General features: G+C 39.1%; 1 protein-coding gene across 8 annotated transcripts in view; it reads right to left on the bottom strand.

Moving 5' to 3' along the window:
- MAP3K20 (mitogen-activated protein kinase kinase kinase 20) overlaps positions 1–22,510 on the bottom strand; it is a 180,929-nt gene that overhangs the window by 106,559 nt on the left and 51,860 nt on the right. Inside the window, exon 2 of one of the 8 annotated variants that reach the window (XM_078071004.1) lies at positions 10,504–10,661. The exons of the other annotated variants lie outside the window; for them this stretch is intronic. The gene's annotated coding sequence lies outside the window, so the exon portion shown is untranslated. The remainder of the gene's footprint in view (positions 1–10,503; positions 10,662–22,510) is intronic. 8 annotated transcript variants of the gene reach the window in all.

Raw genomic sequence — 22,510 nt, 5'->3', positions numbered from 1 at the left:
GAATGGGGTTGCGCCCTTACAAAAGAGACCCCAGAGAGCTCCCTTGCCTCTCCCACCAGGTGAGGACACGGCAAGGAGATGGCCATCTATGAACCAGGAAGCGGGCTCTCACCAGACATGGAAGCTGCTAATACCTTGATCTCAGACTTCCCAGCTTCCACAACTATGAAGATTAATGTTTGTTGTTTATAAATCACCCTGTCTTTAGTGTTCTGTTAAAGGAGCCGGCTTGGGCCAGTGTCCTAAAAGTCCACAGTAATTCAACCAGGTCTCTTACCAACAGGACGATTTGAAAAGACACGGCCACTGGTCTTCTCTGCACAGCATACCTCTTCTATCACCATAGAGCCCAGAACTATTATACTTAGCGGCAGAAGGTAAGGCACAAAGGGAAATTCTTGATTTAAAAAGTCCTAAAACAGTACTTACAAATCTGTAAGGTCAACACACCTAGCTTTTTCAGGCAAGGCACAGGCAGAACTTCTCTTCTGCTGTAGGCTCTGATTATAAAGATAACCAAGGCAGAATGCTCAGTCTCAGTAATCAAAAGATTTATATGCATCAGACCACAAAACCAGGGTCAAAACCAAGAAAATACTGTTTAATTTCTTTTTTTAAGATTTTATTTATTGAGAAAGAGAGAGAGTAAGCAGAGGGAGGGGCAGAGGGAGAGGGAGAAAGAGAATCTCAAGCAGACTCCACGCTTATCTCGGAGCCCAATGCAGGGCTCAATCTCACAACCCCAAGATCATGACCTGAGCTGAAATCAAGGGTCAGACACTTAACCGGCTGAGCCACCCAGGCATCCCAAAAATACTGTTTAATTAATTGCATTTTTACCCCAAGAGTATCATGGTTAGGAGCATTTTCCTAAAATAAAAGCTTGTTTTCTTATGTGTATGGCAAGAGGGAAAACCAGCCCCTCTGCTCCTAAAATTGCTATGCCACAAGAATAACTTATAAAGGTAGGCTTGGATGCCTTTCAATCCCATATTTAATCACCAGAGTGTCAGATACAGGTCATGCTCTCCGAGTCACTTTAGGTTTAATCAGACCCATTCAATAACAAGTCATGTGACAAGCAGCAACCCTCACAGTTCTGTAGGTTCTCTTTTAAATGCTGTCCCTTAGGTATTCAGGGAAGTAAAGAAGGATAAATGAACTGAATTCAGGTTCTATAATATCATATAGCCCATATTCCTAACGATGTTTGACATCATGAAGACTTTTCTTTGGAAGGAAAATGGCTAGAGATACTAAGGAAAAAATAAGCCAATCATTTTGCTCACTCATCATGAACACCCAAGATGGAGCCATGTGGGATTTATTACAAACATCACTAGTGCTGGGAAGCCTATTGCTCAATGGTTTTCCTGGTGGGTTGCAGCAGACTACACGTGCAGCCACTCAGACAGCAGCGGGGGCTCCCCTCCAGGGATCAGGCTGCTCTCTAGTTAAGGCCATACCCGACTAAGGGCAGGCTAACCTGGGAGGATAGGAGGGTGGCTAAAACTGAATGAGACAAATAGTGAAGACTTAAGAAATGAAGAGATCTTTCCAAAGCATAAAAAGGCTAAGAGATTTTACATTCTTCATGCTGGCAAGAGAATGTTGCCATGATGGCATGAAAAAGTCAAACACAGGGGCACCTGGGTGGCTCAGCTGGATAAGCGACTGCCTTCGGCTCAGGTCAACATCCTGGAGTCCCGGGATCGAGTCCCGCATCGGGCTCCCTGCAGGGAGTCTGTTTCTCCCTCTGACCCTCCTCCCTCTCATGCTCTCAGTCTCTCATTCTCTCTCTCTCAAATAAATAAATAAAATCTTTAAAAAAAAAAGAAAGAAAGAAAAAGTCAAACACATTGTAAACAATCTGCATTCAGCTTGGGTGACAAAAGCTGTGCATGGTGCATTTCTTCATTCTTCTGTCTACATACAGTCCTACCTAATTTGATGGCCTGGGGGGAAAAAAAAGCACCCTGCTTTTCACAAAACAACTCCTGTAACTTGGTCGCTGAGATCACTTGGTGCTAAAATTACACAGAATCTCCCCTCCCCCACCCCAAAGATAGCCTTTGAATAAGGCTTGTAGTATGAACTAATGAATGATTAGGCTTTTAAAAGATCAAAAGCAATACAATTTAATCAAATACTGGACAGGTGAGTGGAATTTAAATTCTAATTCCAAAATGCATGGCCCTAAAGCTTCCTGGTCACTGTGGACCTTGTTCTCTTCCCAGAAAATAACCTGACTGGACAGAATTATCTTTCAGATTCCTTCATGCTCTAAATTTCTATCCATTTCTATAAAAAAATTGATGTCTTATTAACAGTACGTTATACAGAGTGGATACTCAATAAATATTGGATAAACTGAACAGAGGTAATTGACCATGGCGTGTTAGGACATCCTCTAGAGTCAAACAGGCTTGAGCATGAGTGGTGGCTCTGCCACTTATAAATGTGGTGACTCTGAGGAAGTTATTTAACCTGTCTGGGCCTCAGTCTCCTCATCTATAAGATGGGGACAGTAATCCTACCCCAGTGCCCAGCAAATGCCAGGTGTTCGACCAATGCTAATTCCGTTCTGTCAGCTTTCCCCTTCCTTGATAATCAATCTATTCTTCAGACTCAAGTCAAGCTTCTGAGCAAATTCAGATCTCTTCCAGCAGTGGATGCTGCTGTCATAATCTGCTTGTTTTAATTAGCTTCATTTATTTCACTATATGCGACTTTCCATGTTTAGATAAAAATATTTCCATGGGCGCCTGGGTGGCTCAGATGGTTAAGCGTCTGCCTTCGGCTCAGGTCATGATCTCAGGGTCCTGGGATCGAGTCCCGCATCGGGTTCCCTGCTCAGTGCAGAGCCTGCTTCTCCCTCTCCCTCTGCCACTCCCTCTGCTTGTGCTCTTCTGTCTATCTGTCAAATAAATAAATAAAATCTTTAAAAAAAAAAAAAATTTCCATATATTTCCCTAATTATAGCACTTTAACATTTTCAAAACATTTGTCTTATAGGACCCTCACAAATAAGTTAGCTATTTTGTCGTGTTTAAGAGTGAAGAAAACTGGATCTTTGATTTAAGTTCACTTTCCAGGAGCTGAGTTGAAGTCTAATAAAATTTGAGTCTAGATCTCTTACCTCTGCCTCTTTTTATATATTTCCTCCCTCTCTCCCAAAAAAAAAAAAAAAAAAAAGGCCAATAAAAATATGAGTCCAGGAGCGCCTGGGTGGCTCAGTCGTTAAGCATCTGCCTTCGGCTCAGGTCGCGGTCCCAGGGTCCTGGGATCGAGCCCCGCATCAGGCTCCCTGCTCGGCAGGAAGCCTGCTTCTCCCTCTCCCACTCCCCCTGCTTGTGTGCCCTCTCTCGCTGTGTCTCTCTCTGTCAAATAAATAAATAAAATCTTTAAAAAAAAAAAAAAATGAGTCCTTTCATCTAAACATTTTTTTATTAGAAGCTGCCCTTGCTCAAAGAGATTCCAATTTGCAGACTCCTCCACAATCATAGCTACCATTTACTGAGTGCCCACTATGAGCCAGGCCAAGCGCATCATGCAGGTTGAACCTTCAAACCCTCACAGCACACCATGAGCCTAGGGCCTACTACTATCGCCCTTACTCAAGGGAAGAAATCTAGGCACAGAGAAATCTTAAAACTTGCCCAAGGGCATGATAAATGGCAAAGCCAGATTTTCAACACAGGTAGTTTGATGTCCTACTTACAATCACTAAACCACCCCATTTTACTTTATAAACCTTATTTGAATATGGAATGGAATGTTAGTTTATAGAACATCCAGAAATTACAACAGGCCTAGAAAATTCCAAAGCTCTCTCTAGTTAGTTACACAAGTGTGAAAAACAATTCCTCATCGACTCCCTCTTAGGGCCTCAGCTGCTGCCCCCACTACAAATTCCCATGCCTTCCTGACACTCGATTGTGCAGTATCAAGTCAAAAACCAAGATCCAATTCTCCACAGGCACCAGCCCGTCAGGCCAGCTAGCAACAACCAAATTTATAGCTAATAAAACCAGTTAATTGCACAGCATGAAGTTCCCTCTCTCTATGCAAAAATTACACGGTTAGGAATTTTGAGCGACTCTCACAATCTGATTAGCTAAGTGCTTTATAATATTACTCTACAGTGCAACAGAGTTTGATTATTTACATCCCATAAGAGAAATGTTTGCCACATTTATTATGGAAATCTGCAAAATCATTTAGAAGAATTCAGGAATATTTAATATTAAAATAGTCTTGAGAAGTCCTTTAATATCTTGTAGATGCCACTTAGACAGTATCTTGAATACCTGGATTCTTCAGCTAAATTAATGATCTCACTATTTCGGGGTTCTGTCAGCATACTCAAACAACAATGAATGACAAAGGTATGTGGGTGACACCTGCCAGACTACGGATTTTTTTTTTAAGTACCAAACCCTAACAAATATATGGTAAAAATAATCTTGAGTCATATATTCTGAAGAATGGAAGGGATCTGAAGTCTTCCAGTCTTTTCTTTCACTGCCCCCAACCACAAGCCCCACCTTAAAGCAATTCACTTTTAAAGGCAAAAGATCGTTTTCCCGTAAAGGTTTAATGAAAAGAGCCTCCAATACCTAATAACCATCACCAGCAACCATGATATCCTTTCTTTTTACTTACCCTCATGCTGAAATACAAGTCTGTATTGGTGCTCAGTAGGAGACAGCGAAAGAGAATTCCTGAAGCCTAATGACTACTTCCTGAAGGCTAATGTCCAGGATAGTTCCTCCTAAGCCTAACCATTCTAATTCTTACCAATTTTCTTGACATGTCTTATTTTTCAGTCTTTTGGTTATCTACCTATGTCTATGCAAAGACAATAGTCATTCTGAAAACATGGTCAGATAATTGGCATTCTGTAGAGCTGCCCAACTATATTCACTTTTTACCCTGATGTTGGGGTACGGTGTAAACTTGTTTATGGTGGTTCTCCTAAAACCTGTCTTTTGATATTCTCCTCCCCCACCTAAAAGAAAACTTCTGATGTTATTATGTAATTCAATCACATAAAGTTAGAATTCAAGTAAAATAGTCTTAGTAAAAGAAATATTTCTAATTTTCCTGAACTGACTTGTTTTTATACCACTCCTCCTGTGATTACTATAAGAACCTATCATGTTACACTTTTCATGCTGACTGCTGGAAAGCTTCTACCCAAATCTCTTGCCTACATCTAAAAATACAGAGAACCTCATGGGTGCGTTTTTATCATACTAACTTCATTCCTACTTCCATTTTGTTTTTTACCATGTTTGCTCTCTCCTCCATTTTCCTATTTTTAATTTTTTTAACCCCACAATTAGTATCTTTATTAGTTGCTTTAAATCATTTCGACAAGAAAGCCATACAATAAAATAATATTTTGTAGTGCGTCTCAAATTAGAACCCTTAAGATTCCTGGTCTACAGAGAGATCCTTGGTGGCCCATGAAATCAAAATTCAAAGATACACTGGTCTAATTGAAGAGTTAGCTCCTGGTTACCTATCTGTGTATTCAAATACTATTTCCTTGACTTTCTCTTCTCCAGGAGACATCAATAGCATTCTGCTTTAGCAACCTATAACGATCCCTTAGACTCTTTCATTACCCACCCATCTCAAGCTTAGAAACCCTCTCTGACCTCAACCTCTTATCCTTACTCCCATTAAAACTGTTCTTCATTTGGCCCACTGAGGTCTCTTACCCTTAACTCCTTTCAGTTTTTCCTTTCTAATCAACTGAGTTCTCCTGAAAGAAACAGAGATACAAAATAACAGTAGTTTAAACAAAACACTTTATATTGTCTCAAAAACAAGAAGGCTGCAGGAAGCCCAATATGGCTGCTCCACAACTATACTCTTTTCCACCATCGTTAGCATTGGCTTGCATCCTCAAAGTTACCTAATGGTCACAATATAACTCCTGGGGTTCCAAGCCATTATATTCACATTCCAGGAAGCAGGAGGGAGGATAGTACATAACAGTTTCCTCCTAGGTCAGCCTCTTTTAAAGAGCTTTCTCAGAAATTTCATCTTATTTTCAGAGAAGGCTGGAGAATGTAGTTTTAAGTTACAGTAGCATATCTAACAATACATGAATCCTAAGAAAGACAAGGGGAATAGATATTGGGTGGATAACTAATAGTTAATGCCATAGCACCAAGCTGTTGGTGATCAAGCTTCTGTCTAATAAAAGGGTCTTCAAGATACTACACATAACTTTACACTCCTTGGTCAAATATTGCAAAACTCTAAAGCTCTAGTTCTCATCCTACCAATTTCTAGGTATGAAAAAATCCAATAACTACCTTTCTATGTTTCTCAGTGCTTTCAGACAAGCTTTTATGACAGAAACGTCCTGAGACAATTAACGTGGTATATTTATAGTCTGTACATTTATTGAAAGCTAAAAGATGATAGCAATAATTTTGAGTATCTGCAACTGGCTCCCCTTTTCATTCTCCATTCACCCAACAAATATTGTCAATGTGCCAGGCACAATTTTTTGGTGCTGAGGATAGTGATGAACAAGATAGCAAAACCCTTGCCTTCATGGAGCTTACGATCTACTGGAGGAAGACAATGATATCAAGAAATGAATGAGGGATGCCTGGGTGGCTCAGTCGGTTAAGTGTCTGCCTTCAACTCAGGTCATGATCCCGGGGTCCTGGGATCAAGTCCCACGAGCCTGCTTCTCCCTCTCCCTCTGCCTGATGCTCCCCCTGCTCATGCTCGTGCTCTCTCTCTCTCTCTTTCTGTCAAATAAATAAATAAAATCTTTAAAAAATTAAAAACAAGACAATTTTCAGGAGTCGACTATAATAAACCTCAAGTCTTATGTCCTTTAGCTAGTCCTGTCATCCTCAGATTACTATGAATACTCTGACACTGGGGAAGCAGGCTAACTGCCTGCAGCTTTCCTACCTTACACTCCCGGTCTTCCTTTCTGCCCCAGAGAAAAAGAGAGCCTTCCTTCCCCCCAGACCTCACCCTGACACCTGTGCTCTTTATATCCCCCCTTCTTCCCTCAGGATGTGATACACCATCAATTATGTCCTTTCTGGAATCTTTAATCTCTTTCTAAGTCTCTCCTCTAGGTTAAAAAATGCTTGAGTTTCATCTCTCCAAGAACCAAACAACTTTCCTTGACCCTCATCTCCTTCTCAACCTACTTTCCTAAACATCAAAACTTCTTGAAATAATACTTCACCTTAAATTCTATTTCCTCACTTTCTATTCACCCCTTAATCCCATTATGTTTGGCTGGATTTTTATTCTATTGTTAAAATTTCCCTAATAACTGAATTCTGATCTTTTAAATATTCTACATAGTTTCTATTCTCAGTTTTCTAGTTAAATATAACCATGCTTCTTCCCCTTAACATTCTTTTTTTTTTAAGATTTTATTCATTTATTTATTTGAGACAGAGAGAGAGAGAGAGTGCACATGAGAGGGGGGAGGGTCAGAGGGAGAAGCAGACTCCCTGCTGAGCAGGGAGCCCGATGCGGGACTTGATCCCGGGACTCCAGGATCATGACCTGAGCCGAAGGCAGTCGCTTAACCAACTGAGCCACCCGGGCGCCCCTTCCCCTTAACATTCTGATATTGTCTTTAGCTTCTGTACTTGTGTTATATCCTGATACGAATGAAAACAAGGATGGGACAGGCACTGTAAGTCAAATGGAAATAAAGAAACTACTACTGTCAAGGGCTTACACAGTATCAAAGGGAAAAGAGAAGTGCAAAATAACAAGATGCAAAATAACCACGAGAAGGACAGAGTGCTGTGGAGGATCCACGTGCAGATCTGGCGATGGCATGGGCTAATGGAAAGCTTCAACTGGACCATGAAGAACGGTTCAGATGCTGACTAATAGCTGGGAAGGTCTGCCATTCCAAGCAGAAGAAAGAGCAAGAGCTCTGGTGGGCAGGCAGCACAGGGCAGCAAGCTTGCGGAACAGAAGCACCTCCGTTCGACTGTGAATGTGAAACACATGCAGGGAAACAGAAGTAGGTAATGGAATTGCTAACACGCAGCAACATGGCAACACATGCCAAGCTGATTTTCATGTCGCATTTCACTAGGAGCCACTCCTAAAAAGTGAAAAAACACTTCAAAGGTTCAAAGAGAACCTTTCAGGATCAGTGAGGTCTATGGAGGTGAAAGAGTTACTAATTTATGACCCCATGGAACTTAAACGTCATCTGCTCCAACTGGCCTCTTAATGAAGTTATCCCCGTAGGGATATTCCAAGAAATAGACACCCCACCTCTGACTGAACACTCCCAATGACAGGTCAACACCAGAGAATGTTTTATTGGGAACTGAGAAATGATTGATCTAAATGGGTGAAACTGGAGATGGGTCGAGTCACCCTAGAGTGAAAGATCCTTCCAGGACCGGAGGACAGGAGATAACTTGATTGAAGTACCAACATATTTAATAAAGAAGTGTGTCTGCATGGGCACTCACGTATGTGTGTATTTGGTGATAGTTAGAGATGGTCAACCACCACGGCCTGGAAAAGAGTCAAAGACTCTTTTAGTAAAAAGTAAAAAAGTAAAAAAAGTAAACACTGGCAGGGAGAAGAGGCGGGGGGTGGGGTTAAGGCAGAGGAACTTCCCCGGGGAGAAGGCGCCTCCTGTTTAAGGGCAGACAAATCAGACTGTTAGCAGAACGCAGTATTAGAATATATTCACATCCCATTACGAACTCCTCTTGCTCTGAATCCACACTCATAAAGCAATGTCTTTGTAAGTTTGTTTCCCATATAACTCACCTACAAATAGAAAATTTTCAAATTAGCAAACTGATTTTATTCCTCAGTCACAGTCAAATATGTTAACGGGATTTAGCATCCTGAGTCCACCGCTCCGAAGATGAAATTTCTGAACACATAAAGCAAAAGCTACCTTACCAGGGATCTATTTGGGTAGCTATGAGCTTTGCCTAGGACGTACCTTTACTATATCCTTGCGAGCCTTAAGATCTCCTATAGCAGGAAACTACTTTTCATGATAGCCTATTTTAATCGTTTCAAATTACTAGAGCTGACTCATGTAACTTCCTGTGTTCTTGAATTGAACTTGCTTGCTAGATCCATTTCAGTTCAGATTTTTATCTCATTTCCAAACACCCCCTCACCCCAAATTCCAACTTTTCTCTTTGCTTGAAGAGTCAGTTGGTATCCTTAATCTGACTATGACTCTACTTAATACCTCTGAGCAGAAAGGAAGAGAAAGAGTTCCTTTAAAGGCATTTGGTAAATGGTACTTAATGATACTGTAAATGGATCCATTCTTCCATGCTGGTTGACTAAAGCAGTGTTTGTGTAACGGATTCCTTTTATTTCTTGCAACAATGCACAGGACCCCGGAGAGATCAGGGACAGGCCTCAGTTGATACCTGGAGTTCTCTAGGTGGAACTTATCTCATGTAAAAGACTTTATCACCAGAAGTCTAAGAGAAAATAATTCAAAATTTTCTGTATAAAACTATTTATCAACTACACATGACTCTGAAGAGACGAGAATTGTTTTGCATGTAAATAAATATAAACCTGGAGATGACTGATGCCATATACCAACCTACACCAGAGCAACCTTCTGGCAGCCCAAGGCATTTAACAAAACACACAGAAAGTCATGGCTGAATATGGCTGAGATGTAACAGCGGGCCCAGAGATAAAGAAGAAAATATATTAGAACACCACCATGTTTTAGAAGACAGATAGAAGATTGTGAACTATAAAGCATGAGTGTATAGACCCTGTTAAGGGTCTCCAGAAAGCTATGCATATGTCTTTAAGGCTGAGAGAAAGGGATTTCATACAGGTGACCCACATCACAGAAATACTATCATTATTGTAATTCTTTTGTAATCAATGGATGTAGGAGCCGTGGAGTTCCGGAAGCTGGAAACTGAGCACATCCTTCCTCATACATTACTCTACCTAATGCTAATGGAGAGCTTCCTGTGTGGCAACACGGTCTCATCACCTCACATCCATTAGCTCATTTAATCCATGAAGTAAGCACTATTACTATCCCCGGTTTATCTCTAAGAAACCAAAGAACAGAGAGATTTTTTTAAAGATTTTTTATTTATTTATTTGACAGAGACAGTGAGAGCAGGAACACAAGCAGGGGGAGTGGGAGAGGGAGAAGCAGGCCTCCCGCTGAGCAGGGAGCCCGATGCGGGGCTCGATCCCAGGACTCTGGGATCATGACCTGAGCCGAAGGCAGACGCCCAACGACTGAGCCACCCAGGCGCCCCAAAGAACAGAGAGATTAAGTAACCGCCCACGGTATAAGAAGCAATTAAACCAAAATTCAAACCAGGAGTTCAACCGTGATGCAATACTGCCTCTCTCGCAAATGAATATCAATTTCCAAAATCACGTAGACGTACATGTGTATACATGTACACAGATGTACATGCACACATATTTCTAGATATTACATATGGATAAACTCACCTATGACGATACTTGTGCCTAGGACTTTGTACACAGTAAATACTCTAACACATTTATTTGACCCGAGTATGGAGAGAACTCTAGAATCAGAATCAAGAGATCTGCATTCTAGTCTTGCTTCTGACACTTGACAGCTGTGTGATTCGGAGTCAGCTTACCTACGGATAAAATGTCAAAATGTGAAGGTAAAAAAGACAGAATGAATGATCTAAAATCTCTTCAACTCTAACATTCTGTCTTAAATCTGATTCTATTAGTACGGGGTGGAGCCCAGGTGCGGGTGTTTCTTGGAAGCTTCTCAGGTGAGTCTAACATGGCTTAGGTGAGCAGCCAGGACATAGACCCACTGGCCTGGAGGGTGGTTCTGGGGCAAACCTGAATGGTGGTCTAGTTACTCTGGAGTCAGAAAACGCCCGAGCTAAATATCAGCTCTACCAGGTATGAACTACGTGACCCTGCAAGTCTCTTAATGTCACCGAGCTTGGTCTCTATCTACAAAATGAAGAAAACTGATACCTACTTAAAATAGCTGTGAGGACCAAATTTAAATGGAAAGTACTCGCTAGACCCCAGTTTTCCCCAATAAATGTTAGCTACTAGAGATTGTACGTAGAGTGATTCAGAGAAAAAAATGTTAAAAGATACACAGAACTGAACTCAGATATACAGAACATCAGCTAGAACTATGCATTGCTAGCAAATAGATCCACAGACTGGCAGCAACAGCACAGTGAAACTCGTAAAAGAAAGAGGCCAAAGCACAGGTCTGGGCAGGACACTGAGCACAGACCAGAGAGTCCAGTGAATACAGCATCAGTAAAGAGGTAAGGCATAAGTCATCCAGCAGACTCCCGTAATAATCATACCCGGGAAGAACCTCTAATTAAAAGACCAAAATACACCAAGATGACCAAAGGTGTTAAGCCTGATTCTTTAAACCTCCAAATAAATCTCTTGAAGTCCCCTACTATTTTAAAAGATCAAGTGCCAAGCTGAAAGACATTGAACATCACTTCTCCTTGCCACTCCCAGGGTAAGGAATCTGGCTTAGCATCACTAGCCTCCCGATTACTGCGCCCGTGGAATGAATCTGAATTTGATGGGGCCGTGCTTGTGTTTCTATTGCCTGCCCATCCTCAGGTTTCTGCGTCAGAGGTCACAGAAGACCACACCATGCCATCATTCTTTTTTCAAAACACCTGTCATCATTCATCATGGTGAGGTTTCTATTGTATTGGGTTTAATCAGATATGTACTATATTCTCCATTCAAATATGGAAGGGCCACTGGCTCAACCTCAACAGCAAACATATTTTTTGAGTTATTTTTCCAGTAGTGAACACAGATCATAGTGATCTATTAGTTGTAAAATGAAGATCTTATCCGTGCGGAGGCTGCCACGGGAAGCAGTGCGTTCTTACTGCAGCAGCACTGAACACAGGCACTGAGCTGGCAATGCATGGACTGGGTTCCAGGGTCTGGTTTCTCCACTCCCCTGGGCGCTAGACAGCAAGCTACCTAGCCTTTCAAACATTAGAAATCTCTGGAATAGGGGATAGGAAGAACTTCTAAATAAAATTTTTAAAAATAAACTTAGTATTCTGGAGTAATTTTTAGATTCAGAGGAAGGCTGGGTTTTAGACTGAGTGTCCACTTAAGAGTATGTATGTCAAACCCATTAAATATAATGTAATGTTAGCAGACAAAAACTCCAATATGTGGGAGGGAGGGAGAGGGCGGGGGAGTGGGACAGAGAGAAAAAGATGGTGGACAAACAGCTGAGCAGAGGCACAAGAAAGAGTAAATTCTTTAGTTGTAATGAATAGCAACCCAGCTATTTCAGCTTTCAGCATTATCTTCAGGAAAACCATATTAACAAATAAAATCCAGAAAACTTTTTTTAAGTCTTTTCTGAAGCCAGTTATAGAACGCTTCTTGATCAAATTCACATTTCAGAGAGGTTTGGATTATTCCTTGTGAAGTCTGGTGGCATACTGTTTTGAGTCAAAAGTAAAGAGGGTGCGTGCCGTGGCAACTGCTGCTGGCTGCCTTCTGTTGTGTTTCCGGCAGCCACGCCCCAACCGTACCTGTCACCTTCCAACCGGCTCCTCGCTAAACGTGGCCATGGAATACAATTCTGGCTAAAAGAGGTAAGAAGTTACTATTCACATACAAAAAATAAAGTTGGACCCCCTTCCTCACACCATACACAAAAATTAACTCAAAATGGATTATAAACACAAACAATGAGCTAAGACTACAAAACATTTTAGAAGAAAATATCAGAGTAAATCTTTGTGACCCTGGGTCAGGCAAAGCCTTCTTAGATACGACACTAAAAGCAAGAGCAACAAAAGAATCGGTATATTGAACTTTATAAAAATTAAAAACATTGGTGCTTCAACAGACACCACAAAGACAATGAAAAAGAAAACTCAGAGAATCAAAGAATACGTTTGTAAATAATATATCTGATAAGGGACTTGTATTTAGAATGTATAAAAATTCTTACAACTCAATAATAAAGAGACAAATAACCCAGTTAAAAATAGGTAAAAAATCTGAACAGTTTTCCAAAAAAGATATTCAAATGGCCAATAAGCACATGAAAAGATGCTCAACACCAGTATTCACTGGAAAACTACAAATCAAAACCACTATGAGATTCCATTTCATACCCACTAGGGTGGCTACAATAATAATAATAAAAAAGAGAATAACAAGTGTTGGTAAAGATTTATCTAGAAATTTGGGGCGCCTGGGTGGCTCAGTCGTTAAGCGTCTGCCTTCGGCTCAGGTCATGATCCCAGGGTCCTGGGATCGAGCCCCGCATCGGGCTCCCTGCTCCGCGGGAAGCCTGCTTCTCCCTCTCCCACTCCCCCTGCTTGTGTTTCCTCTCTCGCTGTGTCTCTCTCTGTCAAATAAATAAAATCTTTAAAAAAAAAAAAAAAAAAAAAGATTTATCCAGAAATTAGAACCTTCACACCCTTCTAGTAGGAATGTAAAACAGTACTGACGGTTACTCAAACAATAAATACAGAGCTATCGTGTGACTCAACAATTCTACTCCTAGGAATAGTGGCAAGAAAAGAAAAATCCTATGTCCATACACAAATGTTCATATCAGCATTATTCCTAATAACCAAAAAGTAGAAAACAATCCAAATGTCTATCATCGGATAAACAGATAAATAAAACGTGGCATATCCATACAATGGGATATTTGGCAATAGAAAGAAATAAAGTATGTGATACTGTGATTTATAATAAGTATATATTTGGTCTTCTTCCCCATTTCTGGCACAGAGCTCCTAAAACCCTTGGAATTTCCTAACTGATGAGAGTGAAAAGGGGTCTTTTGTTCTGTTAATGAGGTGACTTTGGAAAGCACCTAAGGTTGGGGGCTAGTTCCCAGGAGAACCAACCCTGTGATTAGAGGGTTAGAACTTTCATTCCCCTCCCCCCCTGGCCTCCAGGGAGGGGAGAGGGGCTGGAGGGTGAATCATTTGCCAATGGCCAAAGATTTAGTCAATCATGCCTGTGTACTGAAGCCTCCACAGATGGACAGGGTTCAGGAGCTTCCAGGCTGGTGAACACATGGAGGTACCTGCTGGGGCAGCGCATGCCTGAAGAGGGGAAGGAAGTCTCACCAGCCTCACATGGCCTTGCCTTAGGCATCTCTTCCATCTGGCCGTTCCTGAATGATATCCTTTTGTAATAAACGATGATCCAGTAAGTAAAAATGTTTTCCTGAGTTCTATTGGCCGCTCTAGCAAATTAAATGAACCCAAGAAGGGGATCATAGAAACCTCTGATTTTCAGTCAGTCAGTCCCAATTACCGGTCACAACCTGGGCTTAGCCTGTGTTGTCTGCGGCTGTCTCCAGGTAGACTGTGTCAGAATTGAGTTGAACGGTAGGACACCCTACTGGTTTGTGTGGAAACAACCCCTCCCCACACCGGAATTAGGTCCAGGAACCCATTTAAGTAGATACATGCTACAACATGGATGAGCCCGGAAAACATGCAAAGTCCAAGAATCCAGCCACAAAAAGCCACGTATTATATAATTCTATTTATATGAAATATCCAGAAAAGGCAAATCTATAGAAAAAGAAAATAGATTAGTGGTTGCTTAGGGCTAGGTTGTGGGGGAGTTGAGGGAATATGAGAAATTACTGTAAACGGATCTGGATTTCTTTTTGGGGTGAAAATATTCTAAAAGTGATTGTGATTATAATGGCGTAATTGTGAATGTAGTAAAAACCATTTAATTGTACACTTTAAATGCATGGGTTATATGGTGTGTGGATATTTATTTCATATTCAGTGTTACATACATGAATATACATGTATATATTTATACATATGAAATTATTGATTGGTGCTTTGGGAGAAGCCCTTTAAAAGGCAACAGACTTGATTGGCTTATTCTTTCGCCTTTTTAAAAAACTGAACTTTTGTTTTTTAACTAAGGTAAAATTTATATATCATAAAATAAACAGATCTTAAATGAATAATGTAAAGAGCTTTGATACATGTAGGTATTTGTGTTTCATCGCAATCAGGATATAGACTATTTCTATCTTTCCATGTGCCTTTTTGTCAATACCACCCCTCATAGGCACTGTTTTGCTTTTTTTTTTTTTAAAAAAGATCTATTTATTTTAGAGAGTGCGTGAGCAGGTGGAGGGGCAGAGGGAAAGGGGAAAGGATCTCAAGCAGACTCCCACTGAGCCTGGAGCCCATGTGGGGTTCCATCTCATGACCCTGAGATCATGACCTGAGCCAAAATCAAGAGTGGGACGCTTAACCTACTGAGCCACCCAGACGTCTCAAAACTGTTCTTTCTAGTACCGCTGATTAGTTTTGCCTTTTGAAATTCACATAAATGGAATCATACCATATGTACGATTTTTTACTAAACAGTATGTTTTTGAGATTCATCTATGTTGCTGCATTTATCAGTAGTTCATTCTTTTTATAGCTAATTAGAATTCCATTTTATCAATATAATATTGTTTATTTATCTATTTTCCTATTAATGAGTATGTGGGTTATTCTCAATTTTGAGCTATTATAGATAAAGATGCTACAAATATTCTTATACTAGTCTTTTTTGAACATACGTTTTCATTCCACTTGGGTAAATACCTGTAAGTTGAATCGCTAGATCATAGGCAGGGTAAGCTGGGGGCTTAATTTTTGAAGAAACAGGCAAAAAACACCCCAAAGTGGTCATACCATTTCACACTCTATGAAAAGGTGCTAATCTACATTCTCACCAATATTTGGTGTTGCTCATTTTAAAAATTTTAGCCATTCTAATGGGTGTGAAATGAATCTCACTGTGGTTTTAATTTGCATTTCCCTAATGACTAATACTATTGAGCACTTTCACGCATGCTTACTGATTATCCATATACAGTTGACCCTTGAACACAGGGATCGGTGCACTGACCCTCTGTGCAGTCAAAAATCTTTTGACCACCCCCCTCCAAAATTTAACTACTAATAGCCTACTGTTCACCAGAGGCCTTACCGATAATGTAGCCAGTCAATTAACACATATTTTGTATATGTACTATATACTGTATTATTACAATAAAGTAAGCTAGAGAAAATGTTGAAAAAAATCATTAAAAAAATACACTGCTGTGGGGCACCTGGGTGGCTCAGTCGTTAAGCGTCTGCCTTCAGCTCAGGTCATGATCCCAGGGTCCTGGGATCGAGCCCCGCATCAGGCTCCCTGCTCGGCAGGAAGCCTGCTTCTCCCTCTCCCACTCCCCCTGCTTGTGTTCCCTCTCTCGCTGTGTCTCTGTCAAATAAATAAAATCTTAAAAAATATATATATATAGTGCTGTATTTATCAAAAAATCCACATATCAGGGGACCTGCACAATCCACACCCATGTTGTTCAAGAGGCAACTGAATATCTTTTGTGGAGTGACTGTTCAAATCTTCTATTTTAAAATTTTTTTATTTATCTTTTTTTTTAAGATTTTATTTATTTATTTATGAGAGAGAGAGAGAAATAGCATGAGAGGGGAGAGGGTCAGAGGGAGAAGCAGGCTCCCCGCTGAGCCAGGAGCCGGATGTGGGACTCGATCCCAGGACTCTGAGTCGAAGGCAGTCGCTTAACCAACTGAGCCACCCAGGCACCCTTATTTATCTTTTTAATATTGATTTGTAGGAGTTCTTAAAGTCCTTTGGTAGATACATCTATTATAAATACTTTTTCCCAGTCTGTGCCTGCTTCTTTATTTTTTAAACCGTTTCTTTTCATGAGCAGAAATTTAAAATTTAATGAAATTCTAGTCATCAATTTTTACTTTTATTACTGACATTTTTTGGGGTTTGGCTACCATAAGATTGTAAAATATTCCTTTTCTTATAGAAATTTTTTGGTTTTAACTTTTACATTTTGGTTTATAATGGATCTTGAAATAATTTTTTGTGTATGGTGTAAAGTAGGAGTTAAGTTTTTTAACTATGCATACCTACTGTTCCAGAAATATTTACTAAAAATATTTCCTCTTCTGCATTTAATTACGTTGGCATGTTTATTAAAATTCAACAGACTTTAATATGTGGGGGGCTAAATCTGAAATTCTGTTGCATTGATCTATGTTTCTATCTTTACGCCAATACCACACCATCTGAATTACTGGACTTTTGCAGTAAGTCTTGAAATCAAGAAGTGTGAATCCTCCAACAATGTTCTTCTTATACAAATCAATTTTTAAGGGAAAGTGACATCTGAACAATAGTGTGTTTTAAAATCCATGGACATGATCTCTGTCTTCTTATTTAGATCATCTTTAATTTTTCTCAGCAATGTTTTGTAGTTTTCAGTGTGGAAATTTTTCATACCTTCCATTAAATTTATTTCTCAGTATTTCTTGTTTGATGCTATTCTAAATAAACTGTTTTCTAAAGAAATTTCATTTTTTGAATTGTTTGCTCCTAGTATATAGCAATATAATCAACTTGCTTCCTGTAACTTTACTAAATTAATCCATCACTTCTAAGAGTTGTTTTGAACACTTAAGATTTTCTATGTAAATAATGATTTCATCTGCAAATAAAGGCAGATTTATTTCTTCCTTTCCAATCTTTAGCCTTTTGCTTCTTTTTCTTGTCTTACTGTTCTGACTAGGACTTCCAGTACAATACCAAACACAAATGGTGAAAGTAGGCAAAATGATTTATCTTGCTTGGGGTCTGCTTAACTTTTAGGACCTATATATTTTCCACCAAAGTTGGGAAATTTTAAGTTATCATTTCTTCAATTTTTTTTCTATCCACCCTCTCTCTCCTTTCCTTCAGGAAGTCCAATTATATGTTTTAGACTGATATTGTCTCATATTACTGAGTTTTCCATTTTTTTAAGTCTTTTTTCCCTTATGTTCTTCAGATTTGATAAATTCTATTAATTTGTTTTTATATATATTGACTCTTCCTTTTGCCTTCCCTAATTTGCTATTAAGCCACATCTAATAAAATAAAAACTTCAAAGACTGCAGTTTTTCATGTCTAGAATTTTTAGTTCCTTTCTTTCTGCTGAATTTCCCATTCTGTTCTTTCATTATGACCATGTTTTCCTTTAAGTTCTTGAACCTGTTAATAAAAGCTGCTTTAAATTGTCTGCTAATTACAACATCTGGGTCATCTCAGAGTTTCCAGTAAAACATTTTCATGTTTCTCCATGTGTCCAGTAATTTTTTATTGTACATTGGCCAAGAATATAATTTGCTATAATAAGTAAGGGTAAACGAATACTATTTAAACACAAAATATAAAAGCTACTAAAAGAAATGAAAGAGCTCTCTATATAGTCACATAGTACCTCAATATACTAAGTTTAAAACCCAAGTTTCAAGACAATATATACATATAACAGCATGACCCAAGTTTTTAACATTTTATTTTGAGATAACTATGCAGCTGTAAAATCCCATATACTCTACCCAGTTTATATTCCGCATACCTTCAGCACAATATCATAATCAGGAAATTGATACTGATACAATCCACAGATCTTATTCAGATCTCACCAGTTTTATATGCACTTGTGTGTGTGTGTATGTTAAGTTCTAGACAATTTTATCATACATATATTCAAGCAATCACCACCACAGTCAAGATATAGGCAGTTCCATCACAAATTTCCCTCATGCTACCCTTTCTGGAAATATAATCCATTTTTATGGAGGGAAAAATATTAGTACAGCTTATAAATGCAGAGAAAAAATCAATCTGGAAAGTTATTCATAAACTGATAAGTTTTAGAGTATAAGACTATAGGGAGGAGAAATGTTTTGCTTCTTTACAGGCTGCTGTAATGTTTGATTTTTTTTTTTTTTTACAATGAGCATGCATCATTTTTTAATGTAAAAAATAAAATCTGGAAAATAAATATAATATGGAAATATCTGGTTATAAGTATAGCATAGTGAACAAATGCATAAAAGTAGAAACTTAAAGAAGAAGCATGGGGGCGCCTGGGTGGCTCAGTCGTTAAGCGTCTGCCTTCGGCTCAGGTCATGATCCCAGGGTCCTGGGATCGAGTCCCACATCGGGCTCCCTGCTCGGCAGGAAGTCTGCTTCTCCCTCTCCCACTCCCCCTGCTTGTGTTCCTGCTCTCGCTATCTCTCTCTCTGTCAAATAAATAAATAAAATCTTAAAAAAAAATAAAGAAAGAAGAAGCATAATACTGAAGTATATCAAATAAGATATACTATTTAGAAATCTATTTTCCTATTATTAGTATACTGTCTCCAAGTTACGTTCCTTTATTTAAGTAAGAACTGGTCACTTTTAATACTAGGAAGAGATTCCAAAAAGGAAAAAAAAAAACAAAACAAAACCACTTCAAAAATTTTGCAGAAACCTAAAAAGTCACAATAAATGGAGCTATAGTACTTATTAATAAGATAAGAATTAGGGGACAATTAGACACTTAATAAATATCACTTGGTAAGAGTTTCCTGAGTATAATTTTAATGTTCTTTTAAAACATCACATTACAGTACTGCATTATTCCTTTAATGCTGGGCCAAAACTGTTAGCATGTGGGATAGACTCAGAACAATTTAGAGAAGAGCTTTCTGATGGTCAGTTTTCCAAAGATGAAATGGATTGTCCCAGGAGGTTAATGAGTTCTCCATCATTAGTAATCAGAATTCAAACAGAAGCAAAATGCTTATTTGCAACAGGAATGTTGCAGAGGAGATTCGGGCATCAGAAACATGGTTGATTAAGGTCTTTTCCAAAGCTGAGGTTCCAAGGGTAAACAGCACTGGATCCAGAGCCAGAAAACCCAAGATTAAGTTCTGTTTTCTCCCGTATAATTTTGGGAATCATACTAAACCTGTTCCATCATTTATAAAGGAAATGATATAAAGAACAGTGCTTTCTAAATGGTAAAAGCGCTAGCTGAATAATATTATCATTTGAGGATAATGCAAGGGATACTGGGCTAAAACCCTAACAGAAGTTATTTAAGCCAGCCATTAAGCAGATTTCTGAATGGTAAGGATCATAGAACCCATTTTTCCAGAGAGGCTGTGGAATTTTAACAAGAGATAGATATTTTCAGTATCTGCGATGACTTAGATAAAATCTTGATCTAGAACAAGAAGCTCAATTGTGATTTATGTGGTGCTACTTCCATAGCTCCTAGAAACACTACGAAGAAAAGCAAAGTGACCTTTTACTGCTAATGTGGAAGTGTTACCAAATGCCATATTTAACCTTCTTTCCTACAAGCATAGGGTAGACAGCTGAATGTCATTTAAGATCTAACACACATAGTAGGAACTTGACAGTGTGCTCCTGACAAGAGCTCCAAACTGGCAAAGCAAAGACCTGGGCCCTACGACTGGATTTATTGCTACCCAACATAACTATGCTGCACTTCAAATTACTGATTTTTGGAGGTTTGGGACCGTCAGATTAAAATAGCTATTAAAAGTTCGGTTTGATTACTGTATTAGATTTCTAAGATAATAGACCTTTTCATAATTATGTGCAAATCAACCCAATAAGCAAAACACCTACCACAGTATCAATCCTCCATCATCTTTCAAATCCCCTCTTATTATCTTGACGTGACTATATACAAAGTAGCTAAATCTTAAGCCATCCATAATTAGGAGTTCACAACACACAGAAAAGAAAGTCTCATAGTTCAATCATGAACACTTTCAGATTTTAAATATCCTAAAATCACAAATATTTATTAATTTCCCTGGAATAAATGAGAACTGTTAAAGTAGAAAGAAATGGCTGGATAATTGTTTAAATAAATTTTTGTAGGTTGACTGACTGAAGAGCACTTTTACCTTCTTTTACTTAATCCTTGCTGCCCAAGAGCCAACAGTCCTCGTATCAGAAAATTTTATGTGGGTTACAATTTAAGTCACTACTGTACTTTAAACACTAGACAAAATCAAATTTCCTTCTGTTTCTGCTCATTGACTCCCATTTGTTTCTTAGCACCCACAGATTTTCAACAGAATATAAAATACAGTAACAGCAGCATACCTATTCACTGAAAGAGATTTTACTGCTACATATGATTACCAGACAATCTCCCTTACACATAAAATTACTCGCCCAGAAAAAGATCTTTTCAAGCTGACATTTTAATTAAAATGGATGCTTCTGTCTTCTTGAGCCTGCCTCCCCAAACAGAGAACTTGGGATATTTATAATTCTCTTCTTTACACACCTGCACCACACTGTATGCCTCAGTAACAAGGTGACTATCAAAATACAAAAGACTTAATACAGTCATAATCACTATTATTCTTTAGGCCAAGTGTTTTGGCAGATCCGGACTCTAGATTCTGATAGTAAATGGGGAATTCTGCATATAAATTCTGGTAAATCATTATTTAAAATATAAAAAAATGTAACGAAGAGCTTAATAAAATCCAGCAGTTTAACACTCCCTAGCAACAAACACAGGAAATCATGTTTTCCCATGCAAAGTGCACAAACACAGCCATGATCCTTTTCAGGTTGAGAGACAAATTGGGAAGACCAATCGCCTGAATATTTTCATAGCTACTGCTCCTGAAAAGTGGTACCTCTTGCAAGGAAAGGATAGAACAAAGATCTTAATGTTGCAGGTCTGAAGGATACCCACATCAAAACCAGGTATAGTGGCCCTAACCTAAGTAGCTGGCAAACCGCAGGATGGATGTGGGCACTCTTCTGCCTAATAAAATCTGAATCAAACACTTTGCATCTGATTCTCCATGTGAGCTTTTATGCAAACTTCTAAAGTGCAAGGAATCCTGGGGTGGAAGAGCTATTCTGAGAGATTTCACATAGTTCATGTAATTAGGGAAACCACTTCCTTTGATTGTAAGTGTTCAAAACAGCTGAATTTCTCCTATCAAAGGCACTCTGTGATTTGGGTCACCTCTTTTACTTTCTCTTTCATGTTTCCCAGGATGAGAGGTGAAGCTGGAGAGCACATTATTTAGGGGAAAAAAAGATCTTGCTTTTTGTTTTAGGGATTGAACTTACACTATTCAAAAGACTGTCATTTAGAATCTTCCTTTCTTTCTCACCTTCTCTTTCCTCCTCCACCAAGGCTCTTCAGTAGAACACAATCCAAAATGCCAATTTAAGGCTGATGGAAAATGGTCAGATTGTATGTAGAAGGATTCTAATTTTCATGTTTGGGTTTAAAACATAATTAGAAAGAATTGTAGTCTGCAGGATCTTGATCTCCATATTATGAATTTTTGTTTTTCTAACAGTGGAGTAAGAAAGAGACAGGGACAGAGAGAGAGAGAGAGCACTGGAAAAAGGAGCCTCCTCTCCCCACTCCCCGCCCTCCCCCCCAATAAAAAGCACAAGTCACCAGCAGCAAAGACTGCAGAAGAAACTATCACCCTGTTCTTTTCCTATATCCCTGGAGTATCCTTTTTCCCTAAAAGTAGAACACAGGTTTATTCAGTGAGGTGGTTCATGCTGCTCTGCTGTAGCT

Source organism: Halichoerus grypus, chromosome 4, assembly GCF_964656455.1.
Source record: "Halichoerus grypus chromosome 4, mHalGry1.hap1.1, whole genome shotgun sequence".
Lineage (NCBI taxonomy): Eukaryota > Metazoa > Chordata > Mammalia > Carnivora > Phocidae > Halichoerus > Halichoerus grypus.
The sequence above is the reverse complement of the archived record's forward strand: the minus strand, read 5'-3'. Positions and strand labels throughout refer to the sequence as shown.